At 43.1% G+C, this 19,301-nt stretch overlaps 1 long non-coding RNA gene across 1 annotated transcript; it reads left to right on the top strand.

Moving 5' to 3' along the window:
* The first annotated feature begins 15,011 nt into the window (after positions 1-15,011).
* Positions 15,012-17,818, top strand: LOC147839781 (uncharacterized). The gene is made up of 2 exons (XR_015515117.1): positions 15,012-15,672; positions 15,712-17,818. It is a non-coding gene; the product is annotated as an uncharacterized LOC147839781 (long non-coding RNA).
* Positions 17,819-19,301: the final 1,483 nt, after the last annotated feature.

The raw sequence follows: 19,301 nt of genomic DNA, 5'->3' as shown, positions 1-19,301 counted from the left end.
GTGGTCTCATATGGAGCAATCCGAGCGGCGTGACGGCGGCTGCGGATGCCATATGCCCCAGGAGCCTCTGAAAAAACTTCAGTGGGACCACTAGTTTGCTGTCGAGCTCTCTCAGACAGCCCAGCAACAGGCGAGCGCATTCCTCGGAGAGGTGCGCTACCATGGTGACCGAGTCCAGCTCCATCCCGAGAAAAGAGATCCTCTGCACGGGGGCGAGTTTGCTCTTTTCTCGGTTGACCTGAAACCCCAATAGGCGGAGATGCCGAAGCACCTTGTCTCTGTGCATAATCAATTGCTCCCGCAAGTGGGCTAAAATCAGCCAGTCGTCGAGATAATTGAGTATGCGGATGCCCCCGAGCTGAAGGGGCGCTAAGGCTCCCTCCGCGAGTTTGGTGAAGACCCGCGGAGACAGAGAGAGCCCGAAGGAGAGGACCTTGTAATGCCATGCTCGACCTTCGAACGCAATCCGCAGAAACTGGCGGTGGCGTGGAGGAATGGAAACATGGAAGTACGCGTCCTTTAGGTCTATGGCTGCAAACCAATCCTAAGGACGAACGCATTGAAGAATGCGCTTCTGCGTGAGCATTCTGAACGGCAGCTTGTGCAGACAACGGTTCAAAACGCGCAGATCTAGGATTGGTCTTGACCCACCGCTCTTTTTGGGTATGATAAAGTATGGGCTGTAAAACCCACTTTCCATCTCGGCTAGAGGAACTGGCTCGATTGCACCCTTCGCCAGGAGGGTAGCAATCTCTTCTCGCAAGACAGGGGCGGACAGGGGGTTGACCCTGGTGAAATAAACCCCCGTAAACTTGGGGGGCCGCTTTGCGAACTGAATCGCGTAACCGAGTCTGATTGTGCGTATGAGCCACCGTGAGGGGCTGGCCCGCGCTAACCAGGCAGGCAGAGCCCTCGCTAATGGAGTCATCGCTACAATCGCTGACGTACCAGCGGTGGGGCAGTGCGGAGTGGGTGTGCTGATCCGGGAAGCACGAGGGTCCCACGGAAGAGCTGGAGGAGAGCGATTCGCTCTGGCTCCGCACCCTGACTCCGGAGAGGGGGCTGGAGGGCTGAGGGAAAGGAGACCGTCCCCCCAGCGCTCGTGAGCCACTGGCGAAGCATGTAGAATCTGCGAGTCGGAAGGCAATGCGTCCCGGACTGGCAGAGTCCGTGCTGTTTTATCCGGGGAAGGGGAAAAGTGCTCTTTCATTGATGTTTTGGTGGCACTGAAAAGTACCATTGGAATCAGGGCCCCGCCCTCCAGCGGGGAAAGAGCAAGTTTTCTCTTCTCCGGATGGCCTGTCTCAGGGACGCTTCAGGGCGCCCTGGGCAGGGGGGGTTACCTGCTTTCGAGGTGTACACCGCGTGCGTATTGTTGTTCAGTTTGCAACAATACGCTCCGCTCTGGAGGATTGGACCCAAAGAACCGCAGGCAAGGGAGAAACCCAGCTCGACTGTCTGCCGCCGCGAAAACCCACTCTAGAACGGGAGACACTCGTTTGCTCTGAAGTCGCTGAATCAGCAAGAGGAACCCTCATCGACTCGATCAGAAAGTCTCTGAAGCGAAAAGGATGCCGTTTGCTCGCTCCGGGTGTGCTTATATGCTGGGATAATTGTCAATGAAGCACACCTGCGCAAGTTTACGCTGCCAATTCATTGCATTCATTGGCCTGTTCAATACTCTTTCAGACAAGCGGCTTCTGAACCGAAACCTCCCATTCGTGGATTTTCCCAAGATCAAATCCACTTATAGCACTGAAGTTCCCCATCCGAAGGGAATTAACTTTTACCATACACCACACACTGCTTTAATACCGACTGCAGACATCTTTGGCTAAATGGGAGCTGAATGAAGTGAGGAGCTAATTAGAAATGCTGGACTCTGCAGTTCTCATGTCATATCAGGTCAGTTCACACTATGCTAAATCATACACATCACTCGTTTTTGATTGCTGAAATGGTTTCCGCAAAAACAGTTACATACGGTTTATTAAACTGCTGACATTGAATGCTAAGAATGAAATGTGAAAGTTACGTTTATTAAGGTAAACTTGGTTATATATTCACACATTCATTCAACTTGTGAGACAATCCCTATATTGTTTACCACGGCACTTTGAATATTCGGTCTGAAATAACCTGCAAGTGTGACTTGAAAACAACATTAGCAATGTTTGTTTGACTGTGAACAATGTTGTACTTTGATAGTTATTGGCTGCTGCTAATATGATTTCGCTATTTAGAGTTTGCAAATAATGTTTTAATGAAATTAAATTATTAAGGAGAAAGTCTGAATGTGCGAATATAAAACCAACTTTACCTCTATGTGTAGGTTCACATACCCTGCCGTACAGGTGAAGTATACTGTCAGAATGCAGTTGTTTTATGTGTTGGTGATTAATTACCCAGGCCTTGTATAATGTTAGCTCCGTCTTGTTTCCTTGTCTTTGGCTAGGCGGAATCTCTGTGTTAAGCTCTTGAATCTGGTCATCATGGAGCATTATTTCTTGCACATGACCACAAAGAACAAAATTGTTGGCATCTAAAGACTTGTAGACCTTTAACTTCTCTCTTGTAAAATTACTCGGAGCTTCAATGAGATTGTAGGCTGGATGCTTGGTCACTTCGTCTTATCCAAAGTTCATTGGGAGGGTGCTATCACAAATGGAGCTGTCAGATGAACGCCGCTCACTTTAACATTAATTTTGCTGAATCACTGTGCTTGTCACTGGGTGATGAGCTGTTATAATATGCTGTAAGCATTATGTAAATAATATATATAATATGTAGATAATATATCTTATTTCTAAGACAACAACAAACTGCACCGCATCTGATGTCATTCCCTCGCTGTAAATGCTGGGGCTCCCGGTTGCTTCCTGCCACCTCCCTGCGCTCGCATCCAGAATGTTTACAAACATGGTAATTGGTCTATTAGAAGCTAACTTCCTTAAAAAATAAGTTTACAGCTCTTTGTCCGAGGCAGAAGAATTTGCATAGGCAAATTTTATGCAAATCGCGATAGAAATGTTTAAGTCTCTTAAAACGTTAATATATTGCACTCGTATTAAAATAAAATGTCAACGATCAATTAGTACAGCGAGTAAGCTTTTTCGAAAGTCTAAAGACGAAAAGTATAAGAGCTTGTTTAGCTTCGGTACAGTTAAACATTTTATGCAGAGGTATTAAAACCAAAAATATTAATACAGGAGAAAGGGAAACTTTGCAAAACACATGATTACACAAAGAGAGTAAAGTTTATATGAAAACATCAGTGTTAACAAGCAGCTTAAAGAGTCCTGAACCGTCCTTTGTTCAATGTCGCATGGCACATTCCTTTTGGGTCGTAAATACCTTGGAATCTGGTTTTGAGTCTTCTCTGGGCAAAGTTGGCTCGGTTGTGGAATAAAAGCAAAATAGTTGTGTCTGGTTGGCCATATTTGTTACATTATGTTTATAACAAGTCTTTTGTTAATGCAAGAGAGCCCCATAATTAATAAATTGGTAAACAAAACTTAATTCACCTGACTTCTAGTGTGTATTTGTGGGGGGCGGGGCTAGTAATCCCTTATTTTCAAAACCCAATGTTGACAGGTATGCACTAGTCACATACAGCCACTGTACAAAAATGTCTTCCTATGATAAAAAACAGTATGCAATAGTGTGGTCCGTCAGACATTTTCGTCACTATTTGACTACCTGCACTTTCACAATTGTTACAGATCACAAACCTTTTTTGGTCTAAGGAAATGTAGAGGTCTGTGGGCCATTGAGCTCGACAGTAGATGCTGGGACAGGAACAGTAGATGACTTCCTATACATCCAAAAGCCGTTTCTAATAGTGTCAGCAGTACTGATAGCCAGTTAAAGGAACAGTCAACAATTGGCTTGATCCAATGTGAAACTGAAAAAGGTACTACTGAGTTGGCCGTCAATGCATTATTCACCTTCTTTGGGGAGCAGAATAAAGACATTACGCACTTTCGGAAAACCAACTCATTGCTTTTGGAGGTTTATTGTTGGGTGGAACATCAGAAGATACCTAATCTTAGGAAAGTGAAAGGAAAATTGAGGCAACTTTGGTGGCAGTTTCCCTGTCTGGTGCTGAAGGATGGCATACTTTGTCTTACAGAATATATTGCAGCATGTAAACCTCAGGCTTATCAGTTAGTCATTACTCATGCTCTAATTAATAGACACATTACCTTACTTACGTAGTGATACATGTGCAGGGCACTATAGCACTATTGTGTGAAGCTTGTGAGTCACATAAAAAAGCCTGCACCACAGCATAGGGCACCTCTTTAGTCAATTAGTGCTGTAAGACCTTTTCAGTTTGTAACAAATATGTGTTGGTAGTGCAAGATCATTTTACCAAGCTTGTAAATGCATAACCGATAATAAACCAAACAGCCAGTTAAATAGCTCAGCTGTTGTGTGAACAATACATACTTGAACATAGAATACTAGAGGAATTATTTTCCTATTAGGGATGTCAGTATGAATCTGAGATGTTGCTAGACTTCTGTAAATGAATTAAAATATAGAAAAAGAGAACTAAGTCATATCACCTGCCTGGTAATGGTATGGTAGAAGAATTCAACCGAACTTTCAAAGATCAGTTATCCAATATACTTTTCAACAATGGAGTTGAATGGGACCAGTATTTACCAGCAGTGGTGTTGTCATTTAATGCTACACCTCATTGTAGGCCTGGTTACTTGCCATATTTCTTGGCTCATGGTCAGGAACCTTGTTTGCCTGCACACGTACAACTTGATTTGTCTTTAGATGCAACAAAGGACACTCCTCAGAATTGTGGTGCAACTAGCCTAGTAGTATAGAAACCGCATTTCATGAACTACGAAACACTGGTGTGAATCAAAGACTGAAACAAGAGTTTATGGTATGGATGGATGATCCATCCACACTAAGAAAAAAATGATCCACAAAGGACAAGACCATTATTACTACCATATAAGGTAGTGAAGGTAAACATGAATGGTATCTTTTATACAGATTTAAACCTGACCTACACTGTCATCAATTCCTTATGTTCATAGAACTTCAGGTTGCTTCAGGGCTACTGTTCGGACGTCTTTGCCTACTGCTCTGCTCCTTGCACTCCTGCTTTTATATTTTTACTCTAATTTTAGCTTGAGCCTATCAGCACTGTGCTCAAACAACACAGCTTGAAGATCAACATCAAATCTACAAACTTTCTGGAATACAATTTTACCAACAAAAGAGGAATTATCGTCTAAACAATCCTCCCGCTACCAGCTGCTCTCATTCCTGAGACGGGAAAACGCGGCTGTGAAAATAGCTCTGGATCATATTGATTTGGAATCTCTCTGCTGCTCCAACTGCCACAAACTTTTACAAAAGATTGCAGTTCTTGAAACAAAGTTACTTGCGATCCGACCAGAACTGTCGAATTACACAGGACCGGTTTATCGTGGAGCCTCACAGCATTCAGCCGGTAAGCCCTATAAATCTACTCCAGCTACTGTTTTGAGAACAGAAAAACAGATTGAAACTGTTGAAAATCAGCATGAACTATGGCATAAACAAGGTGCGAGACCAAAGGGTACTCGTGGGGTCAGATCACAAAGGTCATACGCTGCTGCATTAGTGTTCTCTACCCCAAGTACGGCTCGGACTCAAATACAGCTTTAGAACAGATATGAAGTTTTGAGTAATATGGGTGAAGAATCCCCAAATGCAGTTAGACAGAGATCGCATGACTCAGCAATTAACTTTGCACTGAACAGAGGCTCAAGGCCGACTAGACAGCGGCATTCTGCTCCGATCGCAACAGAGATAAGAACATTGATTCAATAATCAAAAATTTTAGCAGAGCTACCATGACATACTGCTTTCCTCATGCTACAGTTTCTGATATAAATAAAGAACTTAATAACATATTAAGGAAACATGAGACTGCAAAACGGAATCATCCATGTGGGGAAGAATGATATTCGGAAGGAACAGTCAGAACTGCTCAAAAGAGATTTCTGTGAGTTTTTGGAAACAGTTGAAAGAAAGAAAATTCAGCCTTTTATCAGTGGACCACTCCCTGCAAGAGGGACAAACATGTTTTCAAGGCTCCTTGGTCTAAATGCATGGCTGCAGAAAACATGTAACATAAAAAGACTAAATTTCATCGACAACTTCAATCTCTTCTGGAACCAAAGACAGCTGTTTACATCAGACGGCCTTCATCCAAACAAGCTTGGTGCAAAAGTGCAGAAAGACAACATCCTCTTCTCCCTCCATCATCCATCAGCTGTGTATGCCACTGAACTGAATGACACACACACACACACCTAGCAAATGTCCGGATGACCACAGGACTTCAAATCAGCTCCTGAGTGGACTTGTGGCTGACGCATCCTACAAGGACAGAGATAACACAACGCAGCCACAACAACCACTGATAACGGACAAACTGCCGTCTGCGCCCTGCACACTGAGCTCAACAGGTAAACATATCTCAGCAGCCAGAAATCCCAGACCCACCTGTCACCGGACACACTCTCATTGTCACCTTGCTCGCCTCTCTTGGATTTTTCAAAAAAGATGGAGGAACTGGTCTGTGCTGGAACTAAACTCTCACACTCCATTGGTGCTAGCCCCCAGTTAGCAACAAAAAATCAGCAAGACTCACGCCCATCTCTAAGCCCACCTCGCCCTAAACCTAGGAGAGGCCTCAGGTCTTTGCGACTGCGCCAGGTCCCAAAAAACACCTCATTTTTAGCTGGTGAACTTAAAAACTGCCATTGATGTGTCTCGGGTGCCTGCTTAGATAACAGTGTCTTTATCAGATGTTTACAGAACAAGCAGGAACCCAGAATGTCTGTAGTTTTCTCTACGCAGATATGTCTTACTACGTGACAGAAAACCGAGTCTTTCAGACCGTGTAGCAAATCATTCAAATCTGGTGTCTATTAAATGTATATCTGAGACTTCTGTAGTGAAAATGGTTAAAACTGTTAAGTTAGCACTCTTAAACATTTGATCACTCAATAATAAGTCACTTTTAGTCAATGATTTTATCAACACAAATTGCCTTGATTTTATGCTTTTAAATGAAACTTGGTTAGATAACAGTTGTAGCGCAGCAGTTCTGAATGAAGCAGCTCCTATAAACTTTTTTAGTGTTTGCAGAGTTAATAGGAGAGGTAGAGACATCGCTGCCCTGTTTAAAGACGTGTATGAGTGTAAACAAGTGTCATTTGTTGACTATTTGTCCTTTGAATATCTGAGTATAGCACTGAAAGGTGCTCCACGCAACTTACTGATCATTATCTACAGACCTCCAAAATATTCTCCAGATTTTATTGATGATTTTACAGAGCTGTTGTCAATAGTAACCTCTGAATTTGATTATTTTAGTATTGCTGGGGATTTTAATATTCACATTGATAATCCGGAAATCAATGCTGTAAAAGAACTGATGACTGTTTTTGACACTTTTGATCTGACTCAGCATGTTCAAGGACCCACACACAATCGTGGACACACTCTTGATCGCCTTATAACTAAGGGTTTACACATTTCATCGACTGTTGTTAAGGATGTTGCACTATCTGATCATTTCTGTATTTTCTTTGATATATTCATCACTCCAGCTATTAAAGACAGATCTGTCTCTGTCAGAAAGAGATGCATAAATGAGAACACTAGTAAGCAGTTTATGAAGGCCATATCGCTAGCACCAATCATATCTGCAGACTCTGTCGACTCTCTCCATGATTTGCTTAACTCTAATATTGAGAATGTCATAAATGACATTGCTCCTGTTAAATTCAGGAAGAGAACTGGCAAAGATAGAGTCCCTTGGAGAAACTCAAGAGCAGTCCAAATGATGAAAAGACAATGCAGAAAAGCTGAGCGAATGTGGAGAAAGACGAAACTAGTAGTCCATTATAATATCTATAAAGACAGTCTTCATGCTTTTAATGTGGAACTAAAAACTGCTAGGCAGACTTTCTTTTCAAACCTTATAAACAACAACGTAAATAATGCTTGTACACTCTTTGCAACAGTAGAGAGACTCACAACCCCCCAGCCCCCGGTCGGATTCCAAGTGAGCTACTCTCAGAAAGCAAATGTAATGAGTTTGCTCATTTCTTTACTGACAAGGTTGGAAAACTGGGTTGGGCTGTCTGGGACAGTACTCAAATGGTTCAGATCTTACCTTGAAGGGAGAGGTTACTATTACAGTATAGGTGACCATAGGTCAAGGTGGACACCCATGACATGCGGAGTCCCACAAGGCTCGATTCTGGCACCTCTCCTGTTCAACCTTTATATGCTCCCCCTGAGCCAAATAATGAGAAAGAACCAAATCTCCTATGCTGATGACACTCAGATCTACCTAGCCTTACTGCCTAATGACTACAGCCCCATTGACACCCTCTGCCAATGCATTGATAAAATTAACAATTGGATGTGCCAAAATTTTCTTCAGTTAAACAAGGAGAAAACTGAAGTCATTGCGTTTGAGAAAGGAGATGAGGTTCTCAAGGTGAATGCGTACCTTGGCTTTAAGGGTCAAACAACAAAAAATAAGGTCAAGAATCTTGGTGTGACTCTGGAGTCAGATCTGAGTTTCAACAGTCATGTAAAAGCAGTTAGTAAATCAGCATACTATCATCTCAAAAATATTGCAAGAATCAGATGCTTTGTTTCCAGTGAAGACTTAGAGAAACTTGTTCATGCTTTTATCAGCAGCAGGGTGGATTACTGTAACGGCCTCCTCACAGGCCTTCCCAAAAAGACAGTTAGACAGTTGCAGCTCATCCAGAATGCTGCGGCCAGGATTCTGACCAGAAGCAGGAAATCAGAGCACATCACACCTGTCCTCAGGTCTTTATACTAGCTCCCAGATACATTCAGAATATATTTTAAAGTATTATTACTTGTCTATAAATCACTAAATGGCCTAGGACCTCAATACATTACAGATATGCTCACTGAATACAAACCTAACAGATCAATCAAATCTTCAGGATCATATAAACAGGGTGAATCTGCCTTCAGCAACTATGCCCCTCACTGCTGGAATCAGCTTCCAAAAATAATCAGATGTGCACCAACATTAGGCATGTTCAAATCAAGACTGAAAATACATCTGTTTAGCTGTGCCTTCACTGTATAAGCACTGTGCTACGTCCAACAGATTGCACTATTATGTTTTTCGTTTTCTTTTTCATTCTTTTATAACCTATTTTAACACATTTAAAATTGTTTTAATCTGTTTTTAATAATTTTTATTGTCTGCATGTTTTGTCCTAAACTTGTCTTTTATATTCCTGTTTATGTAAAGCACTTTGAATTGCCACTGTGTATGAAATGTGTTATATATATACACTTGCCTTGCCTGTTGAGGGTTCCTCAATCTCTGGGACAGACAATAAAACCAGTTTAACTTTCTTTAGCTTGGTATCGGGAGGGGGGGGGGGGCATACTTCACATGAGGGTGTGACAACTCGTTTTGGGAGTTATTAAAGCACTTTAGCAATGAGACCAGCTGCGTTTAAATGCATTTAGACTTGTTTTCAGCTGTTTGTGTGTGGTTCTAGGACATTTAGATTTGTTTTCAGTTGTTTGTCTACAACGAACTTCTCAATCTAGATGGATGGGGCAACCATTACTGCATCTAAAATGGTGAAAAGCCTTGGAGTAACATTTGATGACCAACTAAACTTCTCTGACCACATTTCTAGAGCTGCTCGTTCTTGCAGATTCGCACTCTATAACATCAAAAAGGTCCGACCCTTCCTATCTGAACATGCAGCTCAACTCCTTGTTCAAGCTCTTGTTCTCTCCAGACTGGATTATTGCAACTCTCTTCTAGCTGGGCTTCCAGCTAACTCTATCAAACCTCTTCAGCTGCTTCAGAACGCTGCAGCTTGAGTGGTCTTTTAATGAACCTAAAAGAGCACGTCACACCACTAGTCATCCATTTGCACTGGCTGCCAGTTGCTGCTTGCATCAAATTCAAAGCTCTGATGTCTGCTTACAAAGCAACTTCTGGCTTTGCTCCTTATCTGCTCTCTCATCTCGAACTCTCACATTCAATCTACCCAGTTGGTGTAATGAACTTCCTAACTGCATCAGAACGGCAGAGTCACTCGCTGTCTTCAAAAAACAACTTAAAACTCAACTATTTAGTCTCCACTTTCCTTCCTAATCTGCAACTGCCTCTCTTGCTCCACAGCTAACTGTACTACAAAAAAAAAAAATTACTAATGTTTTCATTCTTACACTTTACATACCTGAAACTTGCCTACAGCACTTAATTATTGTTGTTCTTATAGTTGTGTAAATTGCTCCCTTGTCCTCATTTGTAAGTCACTTTGCATGAAAGCGTCTGCTAAATGACTTAATGTAAATGTTATTAAAAGGCCTTTTTGTGTTGAGGAATATACAGATTCTGGAGTATTAGTATGTGTCTGTACAGAAACCACCCTAAAGTTTATAACTATGTCAGTAATATTCTGATGTGAGGTAAAGGACTATTTTGTTCTGTTATTACAGAGTTTGTGAGTGTTATATAGAATGTTTATGTGTGTATATATATATATATATATATATATGTGTGTGCTTGTATTTGTTTACCATTTAAAATGTGGTCATTTCTTTTGTGGAAAAATGTGAGATGAATTTCTGTACAGTTATTTTACGTAAATATTATGGTGGTGGTTGCTTTAACTGACGCAAGAGCCTAATAATGGGGAGACATTAAATGCATGGGTGGGACAAGCGCAGTTCTATATCTAGGTGGGGAGCAGAGAGAGAGAGCCGGCAGATTCCTTTAACCGGTGTGTTTTATTAATCTATGGAGAAACACAAATAAAAGAAGTTCATCCCAATGTTATTCATCTGTGTATGCCTGCATTAGTTTTTGTGGACCCATGTACCTGCGACTGAACATACAGAACAACAGAAACCCCCCTTACAGTAGGTTGATCCCCTACAACATGATGGTTTAAAAAGGAGGCGTGTAAAGGCTGATTGTTTGTTTTGCTATTTTGAGGAGCTGAAATAGACCATGACATTCACAAACTAAAAGTCAAGCGCACAGCTAGTTATGCACCTATATGGGTCCAATTGCTTGCACATTGTTTAATACACACATACACAAATATCTTCATCTATGAAATAATAAAGGGTTAAAATGTTACAAAAATGCTTATTTTCTACATAAATATAAAAACTACTGCCTTCTTCACCTTGGGTGGGCTTTTTTAGTTTATTCATGAATAATGAAATTTGTATATGTATAATATTGTTATTATTATTGGTAGTTTTATTTATTGTAAGCATATTTATATGTGTTTTAATAAAAACAAGATTTGTTTACCTGTCAGGTTTTAGGGACATATGCATTGTCATATGGAGCAATAAGAATACAACATGTGTCATACAAGTGTCAGTATAAAAAATCAGGAGGAATCAAATGCAGGAAAAACAAGTATTTATTACTTTAGTGGCCCGCAGAGGGGATATAATATAACAAAAATTCCCAGCACAGGGTGCTGTAAATGTCACAGAAATGCACAAAATTCCGGCAAAAATTAAATAAAGAAAGTTCAACCGAGGGCGCACAGCGATCCAAAGTCGCCAGTCAAAAAGGGGCAAAAAGATAGAGGATGATTACAGGCAATACTCAAAAGTGTCTGACAGGGGGTGCACAGTGATTCACTTGCCAGTCAATAACGGCCATGAAGAAACTAAGGATGAAGGGCAATACTAAATGCTTCCAGCAGGAGGTGCACGGCGGTCCAACTCTCCAGTCAATAACGGGTCTGTCACGTTTGGCGTGATCAAAACAGTACAAAAACAAAAAGGTGTGGATCCAAGTGCAGATATTTATTTACAGTGCAACAAACAAGGTGATCAAAATACAAAGTAACAAACAAATGATCAAACTAGAAACTAAAACAGAGACAAGGCTCAGAAACAATAACTTTGCAAACTAGACTTTAGCAAAAAATACAAGAATAAGATCAAGAAACTCAGTAGCAAGACTTACTAGAACTGGGGACACGAACGACAAGGAAGACAAACGACGCAGTGACAAACAGAGGTGAAATGGTTGTATAAATAGTCCAGGAAATTAACAGGAAACAGGAACAGCTGTCAGCCAATCAGTGTACGTGGACCGGGTGTAATGCGCGTGGTATGTATGAAATTGTAGTCCTTATGGGTGCTGTAGTTTCACTCATTGTCCATTGAACTACAGCGCCCTCAGGTGGTCACTGACAGATGTGACATTAACCCCACCCCCCCCCCCCCCCCCCCACCCCCTCTAAAGAGCGGCTTCCAGCAATCCCAGACTAGTTCCCAGAGGGGGGGGCGGAGCAGGAACAAAGGGAGGAATGGGAGGGCCAGATCAGGGTGAGTCTGTGTGTCAGGTGCCCGGCAGGAAGCCAGGGTGCAGCCAAGGAATCCGTCCCAAACAATGGTAAGGACCACCAGGGAGGGGCAGGAGGAATGACCCATGAATGATCCTGCAGAAAACACAAGGCAGGGGAGTCCAGGAGAGCCAGCTGGAGAGGCAACTGGACAGGAGCCGGCGGAACTGGAGGTGGCTGGACTGGAGCCAACGGGACTGGAGGCGGCTGGACTGGAGCCGGCGGGACTGGAGCCGGCGGGACTGGAGCCGGCGGGACTGGAGCCGGCGGGACTGGAGGCGGCAGGACTGAGGCCGGCAGGACAGAAGGCAGCTGGACTGGAGCCGGCGGGACTGGAGCCGGCGGGACTGGAGCCGGCGGGACTGGAGGCGGCAGGACTGAGGCCGGCAGGACAGAAGGCAGCTGGACTGGAACCGGCAGAGCAAGGAGCCGGACTGGGGCCGGCAGGGCAAGACGTCTGGGAGGTGCCGGCAGGGCGAGGAGCCTGGGTGGCGCCGGCAGGGCGAGGAGCTTGAGTGGTGCCGGTAAAGCCAGGAGCTGGACTGGAACTGGCATTGTACTGCGCTCTGGAGCCGACACTGGCATTGTACTGCGCTCTGGGGCTGGAGCCGACACTGCCGGGCGCTCTGGGGCTGGAGCCGACACTGCCGGGCGCTCTGGAGCTGGAGCCGACGCTGCCGGGCGCTCTGGGGCTGGAGCCGACGCTGCCGGGCGCTCTGGGGCTGGAGCCGACGCTGCCGGGCGCTCTGGGGCTGGAGCCGACGCTGCCGGGCGCTCTGGTGCTGGAGCCGACGCTGCCGGGCGCTCTGGGGCTGGAGCCGACGCTGCCGGGCGCTCTGGGGCTGGAGCCGACGCTGCCGGGCGCTCTGGGGCTGGAGCCGACGCTGCCGGGCGCTCTGGGGCTGGAGCCGACGCTGCCGGGCGCTCTGGGGCTGGAGCCGACGCTGCCGGGCGCTCTGGGGCTGGAGCCGACGCTGCCGGGCGCTCTGGGGCATGAGCAGTCCTCTTTCTACTCGTCCTCCGTCTGGTCGTCCGAGTAAGTGGAGGGGTGTTGTCAGCAGAAAGAAGAGCATGCTCTGGGGCTTGAACCGACACTGGCGGGTGCTGTGGGGCTGGAGCAGACACTGGGTTCTCACAAAGTTCAATTAGTCTCTCCAGAGGCTCAGAAAAAAATGGTCTTTGCATAGCCCAGCAGGGATAAGGCCGCAACTTCAAACCAGCTTTTCTCCTCCCTCCCGAAGATAGATTAGCGGGCCCCGAAAACAGACTTCGCTGGTGATCATTCCTCAGGCCTCCCTCCTGAGGGTTCTGCTCCACTAAGAAGATAGAGAGAGGGGAGCCAGATATCAGCAGCGCATACTCCATAAAAAAGTACAGGCTCCACTCCTCTTCATATGATGGCATACGGGAGCGGACTGGTTCTAAAAGTCCTCCCCGAAAAAACATCATTAACAAAAGGTCACTGTGAGAGCTCTTCGGGGCTAGCTCCAAAAATTCCTTAATATATCGTTCAACGGAGCAGTTACCCTGCTTTATAAGCATTATTAGATTATCTGCTGGATCCATTATGTGACTGCGTCATTCTGTCACGTTTAGCGTGATCAAAACATTACAAAAACAAAAAGGTGCGGATCCAAGTGCAGATATTTATTTACAGTGCAAATTTATTTGCATTACAAACACGGTGATCAAAATACAAAGTAACAAACAAATGACCAAACTAGAAACTAAAACAGAGACAAGGCTCAGAAACAATAACTTTGCAAACTAGACTTTAGCAAAAAATACAAGAACAAGATTAAGAAACTCGGTAGCAAGACTTACTAGAACTGGGGACACAACGACAAGGAAGACAAACGACGCAGTGACAAACAGAGGTGAAATAGTTGTATAAATATTCCAGGAAATTAACAGGAAACAGGAACAGCTGTCAGCCAATCAGTGTACGTGGACCGTGTGTAATGCGCGTGGTATGTATGAACTTGTAGTCTTTATGGGTGCTGTAGTTTCACTCATTGTCCATTGAACTACAGCGCCCTCAGGTGGTCACTGACAGATGTGACAGGGACATGGGTAAACTAAGGTGAATGGCAATACTAAGTGCTTCCAGCAGGAGGCGCACAGCGGTCAAACCAGGCAGGCAGTCAATACAGGAAACACAGCAGTATCAGCGGCCAAAGTGAAAGCGCCCGGGTGGGATACAAGGCGGCCAGAGAGAGAAAAGATTGCTGATGGGCGATATAGAAAAGGCTGAAGCAGGAAGTGATGAGGGAAGCGTCTGCCACAACAGATAGTAGCGAGGGCGATCTGATGAAAGAGGAAAAAAAAAAAAAGAAAATAGTCCAAACCACAAAAATCAAAATCAAAAACTGGCACTGGAGTCAAAATAGTTACTAGACAGGACACGATCTAAGAGACCACCGCGTGAGGTAAACATACACTAACGACCCGATACAAGACACTGAAAGTGAGAAAAATAAATAGGGAGACTAATAAGGATAAGACTAGAGACAGGTGTGAATAATCATCTAATGAGTAAACTGATGAGTGGGTGGTTTGAGCAGTAAACTGATGAGTGGGTTTTGAGCTACGAGAAAACAAACATAAATGACTGTGACAACATGCAGGTGACAGACCATAGGTGCGTTCGACATGAAGCTCAGCTGCAGCCGGTGATCAACGAGAATAGCCGAGCGCAGGCGGGGGCGGAGTTGAAAATGGAGCTGTCAAGACGGACAGCTGGACACTTCGGGACTCAAAGTTGCTGCAGTCATGATGACCGATCACATGGCGTCATCATATTTTTTTGTTATTTTTATTTATAACAACAAAACATTTACAAATAAAGTAGAATACAGTCTCTACAAACTATAGTTCCTTTTTAAACAATAAGGGAGAATTATGAATAACATAACAAATGCATGAGAGAAATAAGAGGAAATGAGAGGTTAATATAAACATAAAAACAAACAGGTGTATTAAATACAAAGCAATAAGCTTAAATTCTAGGAGGTAAACATCAATCTTTAGGCTAATACTTCTTGTTTGAATATGGTAAAAAAGGGTTTGCATATATGTACATTTATAGATATAAAAATGTCCAATGTAAAAAGCAAAACAAGGTTTTGATTAGGTCTTAATAAATTAGATTATTTGGATAATGAAATTATTTTGAAAAAAGCATTTTAATCCAAAAAGATTGTGTTGAAAAGAACAAAAGGTAAAATGAGTGAGCTATGTAGAAGTTTCCCAGAAAGAGCAGGTAGCCTTAACTGCTAGACAGGAAATAAAATATAAAGTCTGTAAGACCTATTTGAGTTCATATTTAGTTTATTCACTAAAATATACACTAAAATAGATCATTTAAATCGTTCATGGAGATGAATGCAGTAAATAGTCTGTATAAAAAAGTTAAAAATAAACCTGTGCAAACAAACTAACTTTTATAACCAGAGTATTTAACAAAAGATGATTACTGCAGTAAAATATTGGTAGTCTTAAGCAGGATGTGTGCAAGATAGAGAGGGTGTGAAAAGTGAATTGTTTGTTTTGAAACTTTTGAATCGGAATTTGTCCAATTATAAACCCGAAATACACGTGTTTTTTGTCATGTGGTGAACTTGGCCAATCGTGTAATATCGGTGTCGTCATCAGAGCTTCTGCAGTCGCTCTTCAGAAGCTGCACGGTCTGAGTTTGCCGTCTGATCTCGGAGCGCTGTCGCGGTACTTTGATGCCACATGTGACAGTCACGTGGCGTCGGCACAGCATCAATCCGGACAAGATTTCTAACCAGCATGCTTTAAGACAGATTTCGATCTATCTGCGCAGCACCGCATGAAGTCGAACGCACCTCATGACAACATGTGTTTGGATATTTTATTATTATTGTTCATTTATTTGTTTACTGGAAATGTATAATAGCTTAAAATACACTGAAACAATCTGAACCTGAATTATGTTTATTTGAATTATCAATTTTCTAAAATTTAAAACCAGATATTTGGATCACGCCATGTACATGCGCTAGCGGAGTTTTATGCAAAAACAATATATATTTTTTTACATTTAATTTAAATAGGTAACTATTTGCAAAGATATATTATGAAAGCAAAAAAATAACATTTCAATCAATTTTTAAAATCTTTTTCATGTTATTCATTTCAGTAATTTTGTTTCACACAGTTTATTTAACAATAACAATTTGTTTATATGTTCTGCATCAAAATGGACTTGAGTAACCTGGAGAAATTGTGTATTTCAATAACAGTAAGAAATGCAAGCAACGTATCCTCAATGTAAAGGTCACTGTGCCTGATGTAATAGTGTCTGATTTTCAAGCACAGAAATCAGTGTCAATGAAGAAGGCATTAGAGGAGGGAGACTGCCCATTCCTGGAGTCCTTAAGCTTAAAAAAGTAAGACAAAGTCTTGCAAAGCTGATAATGACATCCAGGCATATATGATGGGCAACAGAATGATGCTGACAGAGCTGCGAAAAGCTGAACAGAGCCAGGTGGCTGAAAAGGCTGCCTGTTTGAGAGAATACTAAACAGCACAACAAGAGGCAGAGGAGAGATTTCAGATGATGCAGGCACAGCAACAGTCCACTAACCAGATGTTTCTGCAATCAAAGGGCACTCTTGCAAGTACATTGAATCCTGGTCAACCTCATTCCTCAGTAATGCCAGCATCGACCACTACACCCCCACTAACCCTCTTCACTGACTCCGCCCCAAAAGACAGCAGAACCACACTCTTCTCCTATCCTCAACCCACTACAGTCCCGCAAGCACTCAGCCACCCCGAGCCTCCACAGAGAGCAACAAAGAAAAACAATAAAAAGCAATCTCAGAATCGGACACACTGCAGCTACCATTAATTTTAAAACATGGACAGTCTGCCAAACAATAACGCAACTCTTGGACTTCCTCCTCCCCAGCTTTTATGGTTTCCATCAAACAAAAATGAAGTATAGCAGTAATAAATGTTTATTTATGTCACAAAATGTCTAATTATCCACACACGTGAGTGCTGTATGAGTAAGCACATTGTCAGATCATGCTTATATGATTATTACCCTTTTCACAGACAACTAGAGGTGTAAACCTATACTGGTCCCATGGTTCGGTTCGGTTACGATTAACATGCCTTCGATTCGGTTCAATTCGATATCTTGGTGCATCATGGTGCATTGACGATGCTTATAGCAAGCTGTCTGTATAAACACACAGACACACAGTACCACACTGTCTCTCATTCAAACACATACACATAGACAGCACCTAACAAACAAACACACACACGCACACACACACTTAAGCCCTCGCAACAAGGAGAGCTCGCGCTGAGCAGAGCAGAAAAATGAAAAAAAAAAAAAAACGAAAAAAGAAGCACTTTTCCGACGGTCCCTTAATGAGAGCTCCTCTCAGCTTGAGCTCTCCCGGCTAAACACATATTGCAAGGGCTTAAACAGAGCAGTGCTCGTAATGTCGAGCGAAAAAAAAACGAAAGACAGCTTTGAAACATAACCAGCTTTGTTTTTTTTGTAGGAAACATGCTTTAGATCTTTTTAGGGTTAGAGGTTTTTGAGCTATTGCCGCCTATAACTGAATGTGTGTCAGGAATATCGAAAACAAAACCAACTGAACCGCGCTCCTTTCTGGTGCCCCTCTGGATATACAGCACCCTTAGCATTTGCCTATGGTGCCTATGCCATGGACTGGCCCTGAGTTGGCTGAGTGTTGTAAAAACTCGCGCTCACCTCCCTCGCAACAGAGCGCAAAGGAGATAAATGACGTCAGTACATAAGAACCGGTTATGATTACTACTGAACCGATACCTTATTGTCCCCGTCTGCATCGCGTTGCACCGAAGAAACAATTAATTTTGACACCCCTACAGACAACCGTGGTGTATTTCATGAACTGTAAATAAATGTTCTGCTACTACTAATGTGTATTTTGGCATTTGAGATATAAAATAAGTCTCCTGTGATAAATAACAAAACACTGATCACGTGGTGCGTGGCGCTTTGACCACTGGCGGTGTAGTGAACTCATCAAGGGTTAATAAGCAGCCGCAGACGGAACTGTGAAGGCGGAGTTGGTTTATCTCCGTGGAGTTATTTAATTTCACTTCGTTATAAACAGCAGACCCGTGTAGAGGGGAGGTTTGGGTGCTTGAGCACCTGCCCTTTTTTTTCTTGGAGAGAAAGTTCTTCCTCATTTGCACACAGATCCCCCATCCGCAACACCCAGAATGCTTTTTGGCTTCGCGATCAACCTGTGCCTCAATCGTTAACCAAAGTAGTTAACAAGCACCAGTTTTGCCTTCAAATAATTTTTCAACATAAACAACCAACTTTCAGTGGTGCTGTAATCGCCATGTGTGCCATTCTACTGTGCTGCTGAGGAGTAGATGATGTTTGCAGCAAAGAATGAAGATGCATGTCACTCAAAGATTACATAAAAGTCACATGAAATCCGACATAACCTTTCACACTGCAGTCGCATCGCAAAACATCAGATCTGTGTCTGATTTAAGATCACATATGGAAGTGGCACAGATCTGACCTGAAAAGATCAGATTCCATGCTGTTTGGGCTTTTCACACTGTCATCACTTGTGTCACATGAGGGGGAAAAAATCATATTCGTGCCACATTTGCCTGCCGTGTGAACGTAGCCTTAGAGTATACATTTAGTGGACATATGTTCACTATGACAGGTGGATCAACATTTACCACATAATCGCCGCCATTGGTACTTTTCACTCTTCCCCTTTTGCATTTCCTGCGGTCACACAAACTCCCTGTCATATGGTAGCGGAAAGCCTTCAGTGATTGACAGCTAATGCCTAGTTCAGACTGCGTGAT

This window comes from Danio rerio, chromosome 18, assembly GCF_052040795.2.
Source record: "Danio rerio strain M-AB ecotype USA chromosome 18, GRCz13ab, whole genome shotgun sequence".
In the NCBI taxonomy this organism is placed as follows: Eukaryota; Metazoa; Chordata; class Actinopteri; order Cypriniformes; family Danionidae; genus Danio; species Danio rerio.
This window is presented reverse-complemented; position numbering and strand designations above follow the sequence as displayed.